Genomic DNA, 20,661 nt, shown 5'->3' with positions numbered 1-20,661 from the left:
AACGAATGATTTAAGTATGTGTTTAGGGAGGTCATTGATGTAGATCAGGAAGAGAGTTGGGCCTAGGATTTACCTCTGAGAGACTCCAGCATTTATATTGCAGGCCTCCGATTTTTGTCCATCTACCACTACTCTTATGAGCCTATCGGAGAGAAATGATTTAATGATTGAGAAAACATTTCCAGTTATACCGTAGCTGGAAATCTTGTGAAGTAGACCCTTATGCCATACCTTGTCGAAGGCCTTTGATATGTCAAGAGCAATTGCCCTAGAAAGGAAGCCTTTGTCAAGAGATTCACTAATCCTGTGGGATATAACCGTCAGCACATCAGCAGTAGATCTTGCAGAGCGGAAACCATATTGTGTATCACTAAGAAGGTTATTCCTGCTGAGGTGGTTGGCTATTTCTCTATATAAGCAAGCTTTTAGTAATAGTATATATTAAGTATATTACTTAAATAAAGTACTAACTTTATCTACTGTAATAGAGAAAATAATTCCCGGCATTTTTGTTTTTTATCGCTAGTTTACTTTGTAGCATGGGTGAGCAGTATTTTGCCTGTTTCAATGGTAGTCGCGAAGGGGGGGGGTGACGAATTTCATCTTAAAAGTTTTGCAAGACAGGAAAGGTACAGACAAATAAATACATATACATAAATAAAACAAGAAAAAACAAGTTTAAACAAGGTAACATGAAATACATTTGTTAGGAGTTAGGATGAATTTAAAAATACTTAACGTCTGTTTGACATAATGGTTCCGCGTCGGGTTTTTTGGCCGACTGGCATATTCAACTATCAAGTATTTTAGGGTGAATTCTTTTACTATAATCTTCCTAGAAACATTACATTTTCTAGTTTAATATTTAAAAAATCAATAAAAAACATTCATACAAATAATTTAATTTAGAAAAAAATTGGCAATTTGTTTTCTTTACCTTTTTAAGGGGACAGAACGCTTCCTCGATGACATTGCAAAATATATTAAGATTTGTAAATAATAACTTTAAAATATACATTAAAAATGAATAAAAATTCGTGCTTATGGAGAATTGGTAACATTGTATTTTCTTGATGGTAATTTTAAGTTAACTTCGAGTTTTATGGTATCTGTTGTTTAATCAATTGTTAGATGAAAGTACGGAATAGTTATAAAACACTTGCTCTATCACTTGTAGAATTTAATACCTAAGTTTATCCAGATATAGCTGGAAACTATGTGCTTCCTCAATGGCTAACGGAGAAAACAATTCTAGCTCCTAAAATGGCATGGTACATGTCACCAATGAACAGCTGATAAATGAAATTCAAGGTATAGAACAAACTTTCAGTTCTCTAGTTTCTACTCCCAATGATGACCAATCAATAGAATTAGCTCATATGCCAACACACCAAGTAAAGCTGAATACTAAATGCTCATCTATGTTATTCCGGAATCTTAATGCTCCACAACAATGCAATGGAACAAAACTGTGTTAAACGCATGTAACCTCATTTTAGTTACTTTGGTAACCGGCGAAGTTACAATGATAAGATCAACTATTCCAGAATATATTCTTAAAAAATAACTTCTATGATTCAAATAATGTCAGATTATCAGATCCCGATTTATCCAACAAACACTATTCATTAATAGGGCCATAACAATACGATATTCTTTTCATTGTTTTGATTCTCGAATATATATCGGACACAATTAGACACAGTTAATCAATCGAGAATCACGTCACTCTATCTAAAACATATAAGATATTAACTGATATATACTCGAGAGTAACAATAATGAAAAGAATATTCTCTTGTCATAGCCCTATTCATTAATTATAATTGTAGGGCAGTTTAAACTTATTTTAAAAAGTTAATTTTGGTCACCTACTTTCTTTACTTCATAAATCAGAAGTAAAAAACATCTTCTTTTGGTCACCTAAACTACAGAACACTTTTACTGGTAAGAATAGCTTTCTTTGAGAAAGATATACGTTTGTTCGCGCCAGATAATCATATTTGCATTTGATTTCAAGTGTTTTGGTGAATCGATTCCGTCGATCACTTACATTTATTTTTCAAATATTACCATCAATGATTAATAAATGCCATTCATTTCTTTTTGGCTTTCATTCATTTCATAAATAACACCTCTCCGCATTAAAATATATTAGCAGTTTATCCACAGTTACTACTTTACTTGACTGCCTTATAATGATACACTAGATAATCATAGTGTAATTTGCTGTTTTTCGAGTGAGACTTTTTACCGAATCCTTTCTGGCGTTGTGCCATATTTCCAACGGCCAACGCTAGAACAAAGATATAAGTAGCAATTCAAAAAGTATATTTAATAATATTTTTTTTATTTAACATTATTTTATATCTGCTCGGGCAACGCAGAGAAACGGGCCCTGCTTGTTGCTTATATAACCACTTTATACTCCTCAAATTATTCGGAGTAAAAACGGTTGATAGCTCGTTAAGCATTACAGACATCTAATTTAACCTCCATTTCTTTCATTCCTAATAGGTTCCAAGAAAACTGTTCTTGACATCAAAGAATTTCTCATGACAACTTGTATTAAGGCTAATTGGTTGACACGAATGCAATTTAGCATTAAGAATCCTTTGATTTCAATAAATGTGTGGTGGAATTCTTTGAGATGAGACTGCAGGTGTTATACACTGAATAAATCGGCGAGAACGATACAATCACAACAGAAGCTTTATCAAAAAGGCACTAACAGAATTACTCGGCGCTGTCCGGACGGATGAAAAACGCAAAATGAAGCTTTTCTCTCCTAGGCTGGTCCAGAAGTGATGATTATTGCATCTGGCTTATTAGTAAATGAATTGAAAAAATGTACGAAAATTATCTGACTAATATGACTAATATAGAAAAAAAATTGAATACAAAGGGGAAATATAAAGATATAAAATTGAAATCATATCAACTGTGTAATATATCTAAGACAGCTGTTTTGCAATGAGAAATTTCCAAGTAATACGGATAAATAACTTCGTACTACTATTTGCATCTTGAATAATAGAAATTTAATTTAAAAATTTTTTTTATCCGGAACAAATACATTGAAGACATTGCTAAGTCTGCTGCAAATAAGGTGGTGTATTCCCTCTATCGTGCTAAAAGACGACTCACACCTGAGAATATCCTGTACCATCATTTGCCAATGCATGGAGTATTGTTGCCACATCTGGACTGATGTATCTATCACTAGCCTCTCCCTCTGGGATAGGGTAAAAAAAAAGCCTTCAATGTAATAGGTCCCACTTTGTCAAAAATCAAAAAATGAATAAATATTCCAAAAAGAAATATATTTTTATAACATTAAACATTAATTCCAAACAATGAAACAATAATATTTCCTTTATTAATATATTCCCAAATAATCACCTATTATCTATCTTTGTAGATATGTTTTTTAAGAATAGAAATGTGTATGAATTTTTTTTTTTTTACACAGTGATCACCACTTATCAAGGCCCGGAAGCCACTCAGGGATAAGGGTTATTGCAAGTACATTACGTTAGTGTGGAGATTTGATGAAGTGTTTACTTAAGGGGGCGGTTCATTAGGAATTTGTTAACATTGGACTTGAAGACATCCAAGTTGTAGTCCGGAGGGAAGCAGGCAGACGGAACAGAGTTACACAGGCGTGCAGTTATAAGAAAGAAGCTTTGTTCATGGAATCCGCGTTTTGATTTAGGCACAGATATAGTGGAGTGGGGGAAATTTTTCACAGTGGATTCAGCTAGACAGGTGTTTTTTGTGAAAGATTGGCGAGGGGGGACCAGATATTGGAGTTCAGACGAGCACCTGCCATGAAAATAACGATAAAACAAGGATAGGCTCGCAACGTCTCTTCTGTGTGAGAGAGGTTGCAGGGTAGAGAAAAGGGCATCCCCCACTAAGCCACGAAATCTATTTTGTACTCTGTCAAGGCAGGATAGGCTGTTTTTGGCAGCTCCTGCCCAGATATGGCAGCAGTATTCCATCCTTGGACGTACTTGGCTTTTATATAGATAGAGAATTGCATCAGTAGTGAGATATCTTCTGGAGCGGTAGAAGGTTCCCACCATCTTTCCAGCGACCTTGGCAACAGACTTGATGCACATGTTCCATTTCAGATCAGGAGTAAAGGTCAAACCCAGAAGCTTGTCAAAGCACGGGGCCTCACCCAGACGAGAGCCATCCATCACAATTGATGCCAGCTGGGGATCAGAGCGTTGATGATGTAAGGATAGGAGTTTGGTTTTGGATGCATTAAAGGTAACCAGCCACATCTTCCCCCACTGAACCACACGCTCGAGATCAGAGGAGAGAGAATCAGAGAGAACTTTGTCATTTACAGCCTTTGATGTGTCGCCGTAGATGGTCGTGTCATCAGCATAGATGTAAACGAATGATTTAAGTATGTGTTTAGGGAGGTCATTGATGTAGATCAGGAAGAGAGTTGAGCCTAGGATTTACCTCTGAGAGACTCCAGCATTTATATTGCAGGCCTCCGATTTTTGTCCATCTACCACTACTCTTATGAGCCTATCGGAGAGAAATGATTTAATGATTGAGAAAACATTTCGTTATACTGTAGCTTGAAATCTTGTGAAGTAGACCCTTATGCCATACCTTGTCGAAGACCTTTGATATGTCAAGAGCAATTGCCCTAGAAAGGAAGCCTTTGTCAAGAGATTCACTAATCCTGTGGGATATAACCGTCAGCACATCTGCGGTAGATCTTGCAGAGCGGAAACCATATTGTGTGTCACTAAGAAGGTTATTCCTGCTGAGGTGGTTGACTATTTTTCTATTTAATATGGATTCCAGCAACTTACTCATAACACACAGGAGACTTATTGGTCTGTACTGAGAGGGAGATGACTTATCACCTGAATTCTTAAATATAGGGAAAACTGATTAGGTCTTCCAGGGAGTCGGAAATCACTTCTTCTTAAGGCAGTGCTTAAACATCTTAACATATTTTAGTTTCCGCCAATTTGATTACTTTTTTTTAACTAACACAGGAAGTCGGATTTAGTAAGCGTACATTGTTACATTACTGTGAATTTTTTATCTGCTACCATTGCTGTGTGTTTCATATTTTTCCGATTCATTAATGGGATTTTACCGTTCTACATAATAGTCGAGTAACGACCCCCTCACACACAAAAAAACTTATAACACGTAAATTTTCCAGCACCATTGCTGTGGACATATTGATTCATAGAATAAATTTGTAATTGGAAACAAGAGATCCTGTTGCATCGTCCATAATACATTTTTGCCAAGAGAATGATGTGTATCTACAAGGCTACCATTAGCCATGCATGGAGTATTGGTTCCACATCTAGGCTGGTGCTCTCTTGGCTAGAGTCCATAAAGAGTTTTCAATCCAATAGGTACAACCGTGTCAACTAAGCTCCAGCCCCTGTCTCATCGCCGCGATGTTACATCTCTTTGCCTGTTTTACAACTATTTTAATGGAATGTGCTACAATGATCTCATTGCACTTGTGCCCTTTTGACGTACTATATCCCCGATAAACCCGCTCAGCAACAAAATATCACCCTTTCACTGTTGAGGTCCCTAAATGCCACAAAGTTTTCTACTTTAATAGATTCTTCCTTCGAACAGACTTGGGAATATCCTTCTTGTCATTTGTTTCCCTGACTATACTGATATGCAGAAGTTTAAATGTAACATAAAACAACTTTTCTTAATCTTTCCTACGCAAATACTTGCCCTTACGATCAAGCGCGAATATGATAGAGAGAACATGAGTAACAAGCATTGATTTCAAAAAAAAAAATTATTTGTTGTGACTCCCCCCCCCCACGTTCAGATCTGAATTAAGACTTTACAGCAACGACGTATTGTTAACACTGCTATATGAAAGTGAAAAGGTGGACCTGAAAATCTACCAAGAAAAGAATTTCGATGCTTAAGATTCCAAGTGCTGTAAAAGATACCAAAGATCAAATAGAACAACCGAATTACCAACAAAGAAATCCAAGATGGCACTAACCACCAGTTGGTATCGTCAATAATCTGCAAACAACGTCTAAGCTGGTTCGAACGTACGTCAAGTTTGGCCCCAGAGATCTATCCAGTACGAAATTATTCTAGCATAACTAAAAATAATAATAACATGTCTTCTATATAAACGTTATAAATAATATAGAAATCCGATTATTTTAATGTTTAATTCATATAGCATTATTAACGTATTTCATAAAATAGATCAAAACAGGGCCACTTATTCTCTCAATATTTTTACCCTAAAAGGCAAATTACAATTGAGCCGTAAAACCTTTTTTCCGACATTATTTATCAAAGGCAAACTAACGATTATAATAATATAACAATCGATGTATTCGAATAGAAATGTTTTTAGACACTATTCCAGATAGCATGAAAATTAACTTTGGTCTAAACATCTATACCGGGCAATTCAATAAGGGAAAATTGTAGTGGTATCAAAATAGGATTCGGACGAATGCCAAAAAGCGAATAATTTGAGAAGCTACTTCTTTTATGCTTCGATTCCACATGGCCAATTAAATCGGATTTCTCCAGATTTCACCAGCCGATGCACCTTTATTCACGTTTTCTTTACCAAAGAAACACGAATTATATAAACTCCACAAATGAACATTTCTGATTAAAATAACGTTTAGTTTCTTATAAACTCAAAGTTATATAAATGCTTTATGATTTAATAACGTTTTCTTTGATTTTTCATTTACAAAATTTTGGAACTTACTAGCTGCTGGCCCTAATATTTTATAAATATTTCATTTATTGCCATTTTATTACGCACGCACGTACGCATTGTATTCATTCGCTATCACGTTACATTGACTACTATCATCGTCAAAACAGGCTTGTATTTCAAGTCTTTTCGCACACTCCTGTGTTTTAAAACGCTCTGCCATAAAACATGTGTTTTTTAAAAGTCCCTTTCCCTGCCACATGACGCTGGCCATAGCCAGCGCTTTTTTGCTCCGAGTTCATACGTCTATCTTCCCCGGCCATTTTACTTCTCTTTTGGCTTGATCACGTAGTTTCCTTTTTTCTTTTTTGTTCCTTCTTCCCATGAAGTCAGCGCGTTCTCACTTGCTTAATTTGCATATGTGCTAAGACGGCTGCTGCTGTTGCTAATATTTTCGCTAGTCAGCTATCATACTCTGCTGCTGGTTTCCTACACGTGTTCGATACGCACTATGTTGCAAGCGTATATTATCTTTTCCTTTGTCATGATACCACCCTCCCAGGCATCATGTCATTACAGTTGTGGTAGTGAGTGCAGTGTAGTATCTGTTCAGTTGTCATGATACCATCCTACCAGGGATTACCTCCTCTATTATTAGGAGTGTAGTATAATAGTTCTTTACCATGCCATATTCTCATGCATTATTTATTTTTTTAGGTAGTGAGCGTAATGTATTATCTAATCTATTGTCATGGTAACATCTCCCAAGCATTACCTCTCCCATTGGGACTAGTGTAGTATGATGTTCCTTCATTATATAGACTCGCAAATCATATGTAACTGAAAGGGTCGTATTGTTGCTAGTAAGAATATAATTTTTGTTTTATTTGAACTGATTGACCCATGCCACATTAACGATTACTATGTACTTTTTATGGGTGAGAGGAAACAGAATAATGTTTTAAATGATCCATATGGAACTTTCATTAATATTGGTGGAATTATTAACCTTCAAATGAGTGCGGTTCAGTGAGTAAACAACTTATCCCTGTCAAGCCACGCAACCATAAGAAATGCGCTTAGTGAACTGCGCCGAGTGGATCGCCATTGTGATGCATCCTATACTCGGAGCATTTTGATTTGAGTATGAGGTTAGAGACATCGTGATCAATAAATATGACACGAGGCGCACATTTTTGAATATGTCTGGAAAATTTTGAATTTCATAACAAGAAATTGTAAATGAAGAATCATTTTAATAAATATTTCAGCGTTTAGGATATCAAAAGTTTTTTTTGTCTTTTTTGCTTGTTTCATTATTTCTGAGAATATAGAGATTACACTGATTGGATTGATTTCGTTGTTTTTGTTTAACGTCACATCTGTTATGTAGCGGTGCTCTCTCCCCCCTCTCTCTCTCTCACACACACACACATATATATAATGAGAATAATGGAAATAGTATTCCGACAAAATAGAGAAATAAAAATAAAAAGGAAAACCGAGTTATGTGTTCATCAACGTTTCGTCTTTATTTCGTTTTCATGGCATCCTCTTAGGAGTTTTGACCGACAAGAAGGTATGTGATTCTCTTCCAGAGGAAGTCTCGAAATAAAGAGGAAACGTTGATGAACACATAACTCGGTTTGTTCCTTTTTTTGAAATTTTTATCTATATTAATTATATACATGGAATATTAGTCCTCGCGCAAAAGATGTTTTAAATAATAATGATAATAATAGAATAACAATAGCAAAGACGTTCGCTGGCGAGGACTACTATTGATGGTAACCAGTTATACAGTCCTTTTGAAATTTTCATCTCTATTTGTCGTTATGTACTGAATATTTGTTAATGAAACCTATATGAAATATGCTCCTTATAAAATTTTAAAGATTTTCTATTCTGAAAGTTTAAAAAATTTAATCTAAAAAAGTTATTTTAAAGTTTTTGTTAAAAATTCAGACTTTCTCATTATTCAGACCTGTATTACAAAGATGGGTTTGCAAAAAATGAGTTGCGTTGTGAGGAGAAATAAAAACTGAAATAGAGAGAAGGAGAGTTTTTAAATAATCTTAAAAAGATAAGATACATTTATATTATGTAATGTACTTTTGTTGGAATTTAAAAACATTATCTTTCATCTAGCAAATAAAATTTTCAATGATTTTTTAAAAAAGTGCAACGGAATGTACATTACATAAAATAAATCCAAGGTAATTTTTCGATTCAATTTAAATTAAATTTTTATACCTTACTTTGTAAAATTTATAAACGTGCACTTTGAAAATAAATAAATTTCAAATTGAATCTTGTACCTGTATTTTTAAAGCCTATAGCAAAAACATTTTGTTTAACAAGTTTCATGCCTTGGATGTAATGCTTTTCTAACTTGTATATATATATATACATGATATATATATATATATATATATATATATTATATACATGAAATATATATATATATATATATATACATATATATATATACTGATTTTGTATATATATACGTGTCTGAATTGGTGTATCGTCTTGTTGTATAAAATGTTCTAACAAGTATCTTTATAAGGAGCACAGTGTAGAAATTCACAAAGAGAATCACATACATATACATTTTCCCAAATCTAATTGTTTTATTTTTCTAATGATAATATTCGACCACGTTACACGGCGTTTAGATTGTACATATCTAACACATCAACCATATTTTGGTTATTCAATGTCAACTTTAGTAATTAGGAAAAATAAATTTATGTTTTAATGTTTTATATCTTCAAACATCGAGTGATGAGTGTATAAACAAGACATTTAACATTTATAATAGGTGGGCTTTACAATAGTTGGGGACAGTTCCCTTTAGGGGGAGAACATCGACCAATAAGGGAACATACCTTATCCATCTGGGTTGATCTTGATTCGACGGATCTTTGGAAAAGCTGCAAATGAAGATTCGTACGACCTGTTGGTCTGGTTGTATTTACAGCAACTTTTTTGCCACTGTTCCTCATTGGAAAGTTGCATGCTGGTTCAAGATTTTTACATATGTGTTATAGACATTTCTCCCCTACTTGATGCTATTACGGTCAGTGGACCGTCTCTTTCTCTTCGACTACTGACTGTGTCTGCCAACTCTGACTACCAATCCGAACTAATTACAACGTATTTCTAAAATAAAAATCCCTCTAAATGACGTCTTCAATACGTATCACCACACGACCATCTGTCACGTAATCATCTGTGTTTATTTTTACTTATTCCATTTCGTTCTCTCCAAGTTAAAATTCTTGGGAAATATTTCAATGTAAATATTTTCGCAACTTAATGTACATTTATCGTTTCGATAACATTCTTTCATTTTACAATTTCAATTGGGTGTGATGAGGATAAGAACGATTATGATGAAGGAGAAGCTTAGCTTTCGATGCATTAAATTAACCGGACACCTTTTTCCCCGTTGCACCACGTTCTCAAAGTCAGTAAAGGCAGAATCTGAAAAATCTTGGTCGTTGCTGGCTATTAAATGTTGCCATAGATTGTGGTGTTGTCTGCATAAATGGCTACGAATGATCTAAGTATGTGATTTGGGAGATTATTTATGAGAATGGAATCTTGAGCGTTAATACTATGAGTTTCTGATTTTTGTCCATCAACGACTAGTCTTATAATCTTAGCAGAGAGAAAGGATTTAATAACTGGGATGACATTACCAGCTATTCCATAGCTAGCGATCTTGTGAAGTATACCATATGCCATTATGACCCATTCGTAATCTTGGTAATACTACTGCCTTTCCCATTCTCCCGTATCCTTTTTACTATTCCTTGATGATAAACATTAAAGGATGTCGTTTATTTCTAGGAAAAAGTTTGCACATCTTTATCATTCGGTTAATACGTAATTTCTGATTTTTGGTTAATAATCTTAGTATTACAGTCAGTATCAGTGCGATCCTATTGACTACACCCACCCACAAATAAGAACGTGGGAAAATGTAAAGGTAGAAAATAGAAAACAATACAAACTGATGAAAAAGTTTTTAAACATACATGTTTTAAAACCCCTTTTCTGTTATCCAAATCTCTCAGGCAAAGCCTGAGAATCTGGAAGTTTCTAATTTTATTATAATATATCCGAACGCGTGTTGGACGAGTATTTTTATTACGATATGAAATAAAGCCATTTAATGGCTTTGCGTGTTCATTAAATAATGGCCGGAGGTTTAAAAGTGCTCGTTAATCAAATAATTCATGCTGAATGCGTTCTTAATAGAATATCCATGTAAAATAATTGTTCAAATGAATAGAGAAGTCGGGTGCTAAAAAAGAAGAAACAATTCTAAACGATTTTGTGCGCGAGTAGAAACTTGATAAATATTAGTAAAATCCAAAAACAATGAAACACTAAAAATTAAGAAAACATTTTTTTTTGAGAATAATTTGCGTAGTAAATTGTAAAAATATTCTGAAATTTAAGCCAGCCAATTTCACAATAAAAACCGTAACTTATACTTCCGTTTTTTTTTTTAGATGTGAATTGATTATGAGTATTATCCAGATTCTTCGGCCGATGTAAGCTCCGATCATTTTTAGGTATATCTTGTCGAACTCGCAAAAATCCAAACTGTAATGTACAAAGTACTTGATCAAATTCAGTTACAAATTACACTCTGCTGGAGGTTAAAGGTTCGTTCTTCAGTGAAGACGGCACTCAAAATACAATATAAATGCGGGGGTGTCCCAGGGTTCTATCCTTTGACCTCTATTGTTCCTGATATTCATAAATGACCTCCTCGACAAAATTGCCTCTGAGATGGGTATATATGCTGATGACACTACACTCTATGGCAGGCACGACAGGAAGACGAATGAACACATTTCTAAAGAAATCGCAGAAACACTAGAGGAAGACATCCAATCTGTAGTGGAATGGGGACAAAAATGGTTGGTCACGTTCAATGCCGCCAAGACTAAACTAGTTTCATTCAATAATTACAAGAAACCCTCTCTACCACCTATAGCAATGGCCAACGACTCTTTATCTGAGAGTACATCTTTCAAACTCCTTGGCCTAACGTTCACAGGAAACATGAGTTGGAACAATTACATTGAAGGCATTGCCAGGGCCGCTGCAAGAAAGGTGGCTCTCTCTACCGTGCTAGACAACTACTAACACTCGAAAGTATCCTGTACCGCTATAAGGCCACCATTCGCCCATGTATGGAGTATTGCTCTCACATTTAGGCTCGTGCATTTGCTACTAGTCTCTCGCTCCTTGACAAGGTTCAAAAGAGAGCCGAAAACCTGATAGGCCCTGAACTGGCATCTAAGCTTCAGCCTCTGTCCCATCGACGAAATGTTGCATCCCTCTGCCTTTTCTACAAGTATTTTAGTGATGAATGCTTTGACGAACTGCAATCACTTGTGCCCCCACGACGTGAGCACCCTCGACAAACCCGACAGGCTGCTAAATCCCACCCCACACTGTAGAGATCTCTAGATGTGAAAGATCTTTTTACTCCAATAGTTTCTTCCCCAGAAACGCTAGAGTCATGAATTCCATTCCAGGTCCCTGCTTCCCCAACAGTACTGACGGGCAGAAGTTCAAGTGTAACATGAACTCACATCTTGCTGCCTAAATCCCTACATAGTACCCCAGTAGTTGTTGCCCCTGATAGTAGCCCCCTACACCAAAGTGGCAATTTGCCTTGTTTGGGGTGAAAATGCTATTAAAAAAAAATTGCGAGTTATAATACTTTTACATGATTATGGCTGACGGAACGAGAATATGCTATATGGATTCAATGAAAGGAATCTGCATGGAATTTCAAACGTAACCCTTTATTTAATGCACCTGGGTATCATGCTGTCGTTCCGTTTGCCATGATTGGGTAGAAGTCCTAAGTAATTCGCAATTACACTTTCAGTGTCATCAGCACTAGGGATTCAAACTTATACCTTCAGAAGAGTGTAAATTTCAACGTAATTTACCAAGTATTTTATCAACTGCTTCACAGGTCCATGCAGATTAACGAATTCGACAGAAAGATTTCCGAGTTGGACAGACAGATTCTTGAGTTCGACAAGATACATCTGAAGAAAGTCAGAGGATACATCGACCAAAACAAATTAGGCAAATAGCACTGAAGATAAGAACAATAGTTCGAAAAATCCAAATAATAGGAATAACGATATGGTTGTATATATTATATAGTGGGCGTTTCAGTATAAAGTTGAGAGTCAGTGTTTGTATGTGTATTTGATACCCCAGACAATGTTAATGATATCATTCTGGTTGATCGAGATTTACAGATCATACACTACCTTTTCAAGATCAATCAAACAATGATTCTCATAAATTTTGACAGTGTGATTAACCTCTACATCGTTTCGGTTCAGTACACTTTACTCCATCAGCCCACGTTAAGAACAACCATTCTGTGTTCTGACTATATGAAGCATAACATGAAATTATTTAGATGACATTCGATAAAATTCAGTATATTTAGCCTGGGAGTTGAGTTTCCAATGCCCCTATAATACATAAGGCCTCACCGTAATATAAAACTAAAATATAGTGTGTGATAAAATCATATATATATATATATATATATATATATATATATATATATATATATATATATATATATATAGTAAGTTATAAAAATATATATGGCAATTAAGCTACACAGAATATTCTGCGTTTCATTCTGGTGAGAAATCGCGAGAATGAAACGCGGAATATTCTGTGTAGTTAATTGCCATATATATTTTTATAACTTACTACCTAGATCTACCTATGTATTGAGCACTGTCGAAGTAAATACTAAAAATTTACGTATAACATATTTTCGTATATTAATTTATGTGATTAAATGAAGTAGTTATATATATATATGTATACATATATAAACATATATATACATATATATGTATGTATATATATGTACGTATATATATATTTACACATACATGTATACATATATGCACACATATATACATATATATGTATATATATGTACGTATATATACACGCACACACACGTATATATATATATATATATATATATATATATATATATATATATATATACTTTTTCTATTATTAGAGTATCTTGTTTGTTAAGTTACATTATTGTTTAGGCTACACGGCCGTTTTTTTGCCCGTCTGTAGCGTCCTCAGACTTTTACAGAAACGTTCGCCATTTTGGGATGAAAGATTTGCTCTACAACAGTATTGAACACTTTCCTCAGTTTTTATTAATTACCAGCTCCACTATATATATATATATATATATTTATATGTATATATATATATATATATATATATATATATAGAGAGAGAGAGAGAGAGAGAGAGAGAGAAAGATAGAGAGAGAAACAAAATTACAGATTGTAAAATACTGTAAACATTAGTATCAATATTTATAAGACGATCCCAAGCAGATAATGAAAGCTTAATATGCGAGATATAGCAGTAATATATAACATTCTGAATCAAATTATGTAGAATTAAAACTTAATGTATTGTTTGACAAAGGAGTACAGATGATTATCACATTTTTTTCTTAATCCATGGATTTTTAATGAATGCCTCTTTTCACCGAAGAAAATGTCATTAGCAAAGTTTTTGGGGCGACGGTGTCTCTGAGATGGGAATATTTCCTGATGAAACCACGCTCTATAACAAGCATGAGGGGAAAACGAATGTACACATATTTAAGGCAATGGCGGAAACATTAGAGGAAGACCTCCAATGTGTAGTGCAATGTGAACAAAAATGGATGGTAACATTCAATGCTGCCAAGACTAAGCTTGTTTCCTTTAATTATTGCAAGAAACCTTCTCAACCACCAATAACAATGGCTAATGATACATAGCCTACGATTACTTCGTTTAAACTCTTCTGCTTAACGTTCACAGGGAACATGAATTGGAAGAGATACATCGAGGACATTGCAACAGCTGCTGCGAGGAAGTTAGATTTTCTCTACGTGCAAGAAAGTTACTTATGTCTGAAATTATCCAGTACCTCTACAAGGCAATCATTCGCCCATGTATGGAGCATTGTTGTCACATTTGAGCAGGGACATCTGTTACTATTCGTTTACTCCTGGACAGGGTTCAAAGAGAATTGCCGACCTAATAGGTACCGAACTGTCAGCTAGGCTTTAGCCTTTGTCTCATCGACGAAATGTTGCCAACCCTCTGCCTGTTTTACAAGTGTTTCAATGGTATAGCTCCGAGGAACTACAAACCCTTGTGCCCCCTCGACGTTAATACCCCTGACAAATCTGACAAGGAGCAAAATTCCATTCCCACACAGTAGAGATCCCCACATGCCAGAAAGTCTTCTACTCTCATATTTTCTTTCCCAGAACTGCTAGACTTTGCAATTCCCTTCCCAACTCCTGCTTCCCCGACTGTCATAACATGCAAATGTTCAAGTGTAAAGTAAACAGACATCTTGCTCCTCAACTCCCTTCACAGTATCCCTGCAATTATGTCCCTAATAGTAGCCCCCTACATCAAAGTTGCACTGTACATTTTTTGGGGTAAAAATGAAAAAATAAAAAAATAAAAACAAACAAACAAATAAATAAATAAATAATAATATGGTAATGCTGTCGTGTGAACGTGTATGTGTGTGTGTCTGTGTACATTTCCCTAAGCAATAACTCTGTTAATTTTAAGTCTACAGATTCGATATTTTATATACAGGGTAGTGAGATTTGGGAAAATATTTGTGGTCAGTTTCCGGACAGAAATTTGGCTGTTAAGGGGCCAAAGTTAAACGATTTGACCTTTGAGAACTCTACCAAACTCCTCCTACAATTTTGGGCATAAACACTTGAAATTTTAGATATAGGTTTCTTAGACATGGATCTAACTTAATAACTTAATTTGAGCACAAAACAATAAATTTTAAGGGGTCATAATAGGGATCAGAGTTTTTTTTGCTCAACCTACACTCCAAACACCGGGCTGAAATGCTAGTATATATATATATATATATATATATATATATATATTGATTGATTGATATTGTCGGACTGACTTCCTCATCTTGGTTGTTATTGTCACAACGTTTCGGCCGGTGAACCGTTTGTTAGGAGTCTCGAACCCAACCCTTTATTATTATTATTATTATTATTATTACGGGGGTACCATGTTCGGACTCCAGCTAGGCTTTGGGACATAGTTGCTGATTTTCTGTTTTCAATGTTACTTTTTCACTGCCTTCGTTCAGGATTGAACTCAGCACCTTTGGGCAACTGTAAACTTTGATACAACGTCTAGGACCACTCGGCCATATGTCACTAGGACAATTCTTAGTTGGTTTTTGTTAATGTTAAACCTATGTTGTTATTCAAGGTTTTCTCTCTCTATCAGAGGTGTCCTAATTGCATTCAGCTCTATGCTTGGTTTGCTCAGTAGGTTTTTATGTCCGAGCATGTGAGCTGTTTCTTTAAGTTTTCTCACTTTCCAGTGGGTCTCTGTTTATTATTTTTACTTCATCCCATAGGGGGCGATGGTCCCCCCTCTCCATCCAGACATGGTTGGCTATACCCGATTTTTCCGTCTCCCCTTTAGTTACCGCTTTTCGGTGTTCTTTCACCCTTACTTTAAGGGGGCGGCATGTTTCACGCTTGTAAACCTTTCTGCAACTGCATGGGATGTAGTATATGCAGTTTTTGGTCATGTTCTCATCAATGTGGGGCTTCACTCGTACCAGGTGTCGTCTGAGTGTTGACTCGCTTTTCAATACCGTCCTGATGTTGTAGGGGGCACATATTCTCTGAATCTTTTCGGAGATGCCTCGTATGTATGGTGGCAGACCGTTGGAGGTTTTTGGGGTTCATTCTCCTCTCTTATACTATTAACACGTCTGGTGGATAGTATGCTATCGGGGTAGTTGTTACGACGGAGGGTATTCTTCAACCTGACCATTTCTTGGTGGTATATAATGGTGTCGCTACTTATTGTTTCTGCTCGATGTTGTAAGATGTTGTAATAATAATGAAGGATTGGGTTCGAGACTCCTTACAAACGGTTCACCTGACGAAGGCCGGAGGGCCAAACGGCCGAAACGTTGATACAATAACAACCAAGATGCGGAAGTCAGTCCGACAATCTCAATCAATGAAAACACCTCATCTCAAAAATACAGACAATTACTATATATATATATATATATATATATATATATATATATATATATATATATATATATATATATATATATACTACGCGTTCAAGATCAGAGGAGAGATAATCAGAGAGAACATTGTCATTTACGGCCATAGATGGTCGTGTCATCAGCATAGATGTCAACGAATGATTTAAGTATGTGTTTGGGAAATCATTGATGTAGATCAGGAAGAGAGTTGGGCCCAGGATGGACCCTTGGGGGACTCCAGCATTAATACTGTGGGCCTCTGATTTCTGCACATCAACCACTATTCTTATGAGCCTACCAGATAGAAACGATTTAATAACTGAGAAAACATTTCCAGTTATACCGTAGCTGGAAATCTTGTGAAGTAGGCCTTTATACTATACCTTGTCGAAGGCTTTTGATATGTCAAGAGCAATTGCCCTAGAAAGGAAGCCTTTGTCGAGAGATTCACTAATCGTATAAGATATAACCGTTAGCACATCTACTGTAGATCTAGCAGAACGGAAACCATATTGCATGTCGCTAAGAAGGTAATTTCTGCTGAGATGGTTGACTACTTCTTTATTTAATATGGATTCCAGCAACTTACTCATAACACACAGGAGACTTATTGGTCTGTACTGGGAGGGAGATGATTTATCACCTGAATTCTTAAATACAGTGCATACTGATGAGGTTTTCCATGGTGTTGGAAAGCACTTCTCCTTAAGGCAACGCTTAAACAGTTTTGTAAGTATGGGGGCAAGTTCTGGTTGAAGCTTTTTCAACACTAGAATTGGAATGCCGTTAGGGTCAGTTGCTTTACTGGAATCAAGGTTCTTGATTAGCTTGGCGACCTCACGTACAGATATTTGTATGTTGTATAGCGTGTTGTCTGTTATAGGAGGAAATACGGGGAGTTTATGGCTTTCGTCGCATAGGGTAGAATTAGCTGCAAAGTTCTTGGTAAATAGGTTGGCCTTGTCTGATGCTGGCGAGATGATCTCAGGTCCATTGATAGTGGTTGGGATAGAACGCATGCTTCTTTTCAGGATCCTGTTTGCTATTTGCCAAAACTGGTGGGAACCAACGCACAGCTCAGCTACTTTGGATTTAACAGACTGAGCATATTACTCTCTCGCATTTTTATTACTCATTATTATTATTATTATATATAGTACGGTGGAGAGGTACGCCTGAAGACTTATTACATTTCATTTTTATCTTAACTGATACAACCTGAGTGAGGTCATAGGCAATGGCAAAATCATGACAAAACCTCCTCTCATCAGTCTTGTTTGAGTGGGTCAGCTATTCCACATTGTGGACATTGAAGTTACCACAAATTTGAATGTAAGCCGAAGGATGAGAAGACAGGATGTGGTCAATTCTTTCTGATATATTCTTAAAAATAGTAAATCCGCTGTTGTGGGGGCGATTGAGGGCAAATGTAAATGCGATGGTGTAAGCAAGTGCAATTCGGAAGTACATATAAAGTATATTATTAGTCTTCTCTGGAGATATCCCTACCACACGGAAAGGCATCTTCAATGTAGGCACATATTCCATGCCGAGGGCGATGTTGGGGGTCAGATTTATATGTTATGTTAGAGTATCCTTTAATTATGAACTCATCTAGGTAAGTGGTCGACCCTATGCCAGTTTCGCTTAGGAAGAATATGTCCGGTTTTGTCTTCTGTAATTGGGTTTCAACCTCTGAAAGATATTTCTTTCTGGAGATATTTTGGGATTTCTGGAATAGGTCGACAGACTTGGTTAGAGCAGGACAGAGAGGGAAAGTAAGAGAGAAAAGACAGGAAATTTTTGTAGTACATGATAAGGTAAGCCGTAACAATTACCCACTAGTATTACATCGAGAGGCCCCACCAGAAACTACCGCATGGTCCAGAATCCATTCACCAAATGGCAATACAGCAGCCCCAGTACTTTTCACCTAATGATAGGACAGCCCCCTTAGTGGTTAATCCAAGTTTCGGGTCCCTGACTATCAGGCGGGTAACGTCAGCCCAGATGAAATGTTTACCTCCAGCACCCTTACTAGTGACCTGGCCACAAAGATAGATATAGAAGCAGAAAATTTCCGACATCTCAGGCTACTGTTTACGAAGTACTGCCGACATGGACAGAAGCTTTTTCTTCACCCTTTGTCAGAAAATCACTCATTGGAAATAAGGACTGAGGGACAAATAAGGAGAAGCGAGCGTTACTGGAGCTGCCGATAACACATCCACAGTTCATTATCTACTCTCCATTAAAAAAAAAAGGTAAGAGGGACTTATTTATATCTACTTGATATATGTCCGTTGCCCCATTTCCAATTTAGGGCGATATTTGAAAATAGTCTTCCCTCCCATATTAATGCGTGGATTTGTAATGTGATACACAAGGGATTACGTATCATATATGAATAATAATACAAACATTTTAACCTTATTTAGAACTTAGCATTTCTTCTTTGTTTGTCGCTGGACAGAACTAACCTTGAATTAGCTTCGTTCACATCATTTAAACTTGTAAGCCGTACTATATCAACAGGTTCTTAGCATTATATACGTAAAATCACGTGTAGCAGGAGTGAGGGGGGATAGACCAGCATATGTTTTCATTGTTTTTTGCTGAAATATTATTTAGAATGCTATTTTTAATAGGGGTGTTCTAACTATTCTGCACTTTCACCTAACAATTTAATGAAAAAAAGGGGGGGTTGTTTTACTATACACATAGACTCGAAAAAGCCGCCAAAAAACAAAAAAACAAATATACAACAAATAAATGCTATCAAAAGCAAGAAAAATTACCCCTCCACCCAACGGGATAAGCTTTTAGCGCCTCTATTAAATGTAAAATGTTTATTCGGTTTAAAAATCATAGTGTTTATAGATACATTTGAAAAAGACAAATGGTGGCGAGTCCGCTGTTGAATACGTTCAGTTTTGGAAAATAAGTTCAAACTAAAAACTATACAAAACACTGTTAGAAACTCACTCAATATATGTTACCGTGACATAGGCTGACATCTGTTGAGTGTGTTTCCAACACTATTTTGTAATACAAATACTTAAATTTGTATGGTATTTTTTGGAGGAAGTTACTTTACTATACACAAATTCTAAAAACTATACAAAATAATAAACATGTTTCATTACACAAAACACCAAAAAACGCATCCAGCTTGGTAGAAAAGCACCTCATCCACCTGTCACACATCCACCCCAACAACTCTCTCGAATCCATGAGTACAGTAATACAAACCCAAAATTTAATTTAACTTAGAAATACTATTTAAAATACACGTGCCTACACTACACAAACCGTCCTCTAATAATAATAATAATAATAATAATAATAATAATAATAATAATAATAACAACAACAATAATAATAATAATAATGATAATAATAATAATAATAAGTGAAAAAGAGAAACGAAGCAAATAAACAGAACTAGCCAGAGAGTTAAAAGGGATTTGGATGATGAAGAAAATCAAAATAGTACCGATAATAGTAGGAGCACTAGGAACAATCCAAAAAAAAAAAACTCGAAAAAAGATTGACAGAAATTGGAATCAGAGGAATAGCTTCAAAAATACAACGCCTAATGATAATGTAAACGGCTGAAATATTAAGGAAAACCCTTGAATGCGGAGAATAACACAAGACAATATAACAAAGAAGCATTACAGGAAATGAAGAAGACCGAAACTGCAGATCTACATGGTCTACACCCCCTATCACGTATCTCTCCATCATTTCACCACCATTCCCCC

This window comes from Euprymna scolopes, chromosome 8 (assembly GCF_053919585.1).
Source record: "Euprymna scolopes isolate OS-2025 chromosome 8, ASM5391958v1, whole genome shotgun sequence".
NCBI lineage: Eukaryota > Metazoa > Mollusca > Cephalopoda > Sepiida > Sepiolidae > Euprymna > Euprymna scolopes.
Note: the sequence above shows the minus strand (reverse complement) of the source record.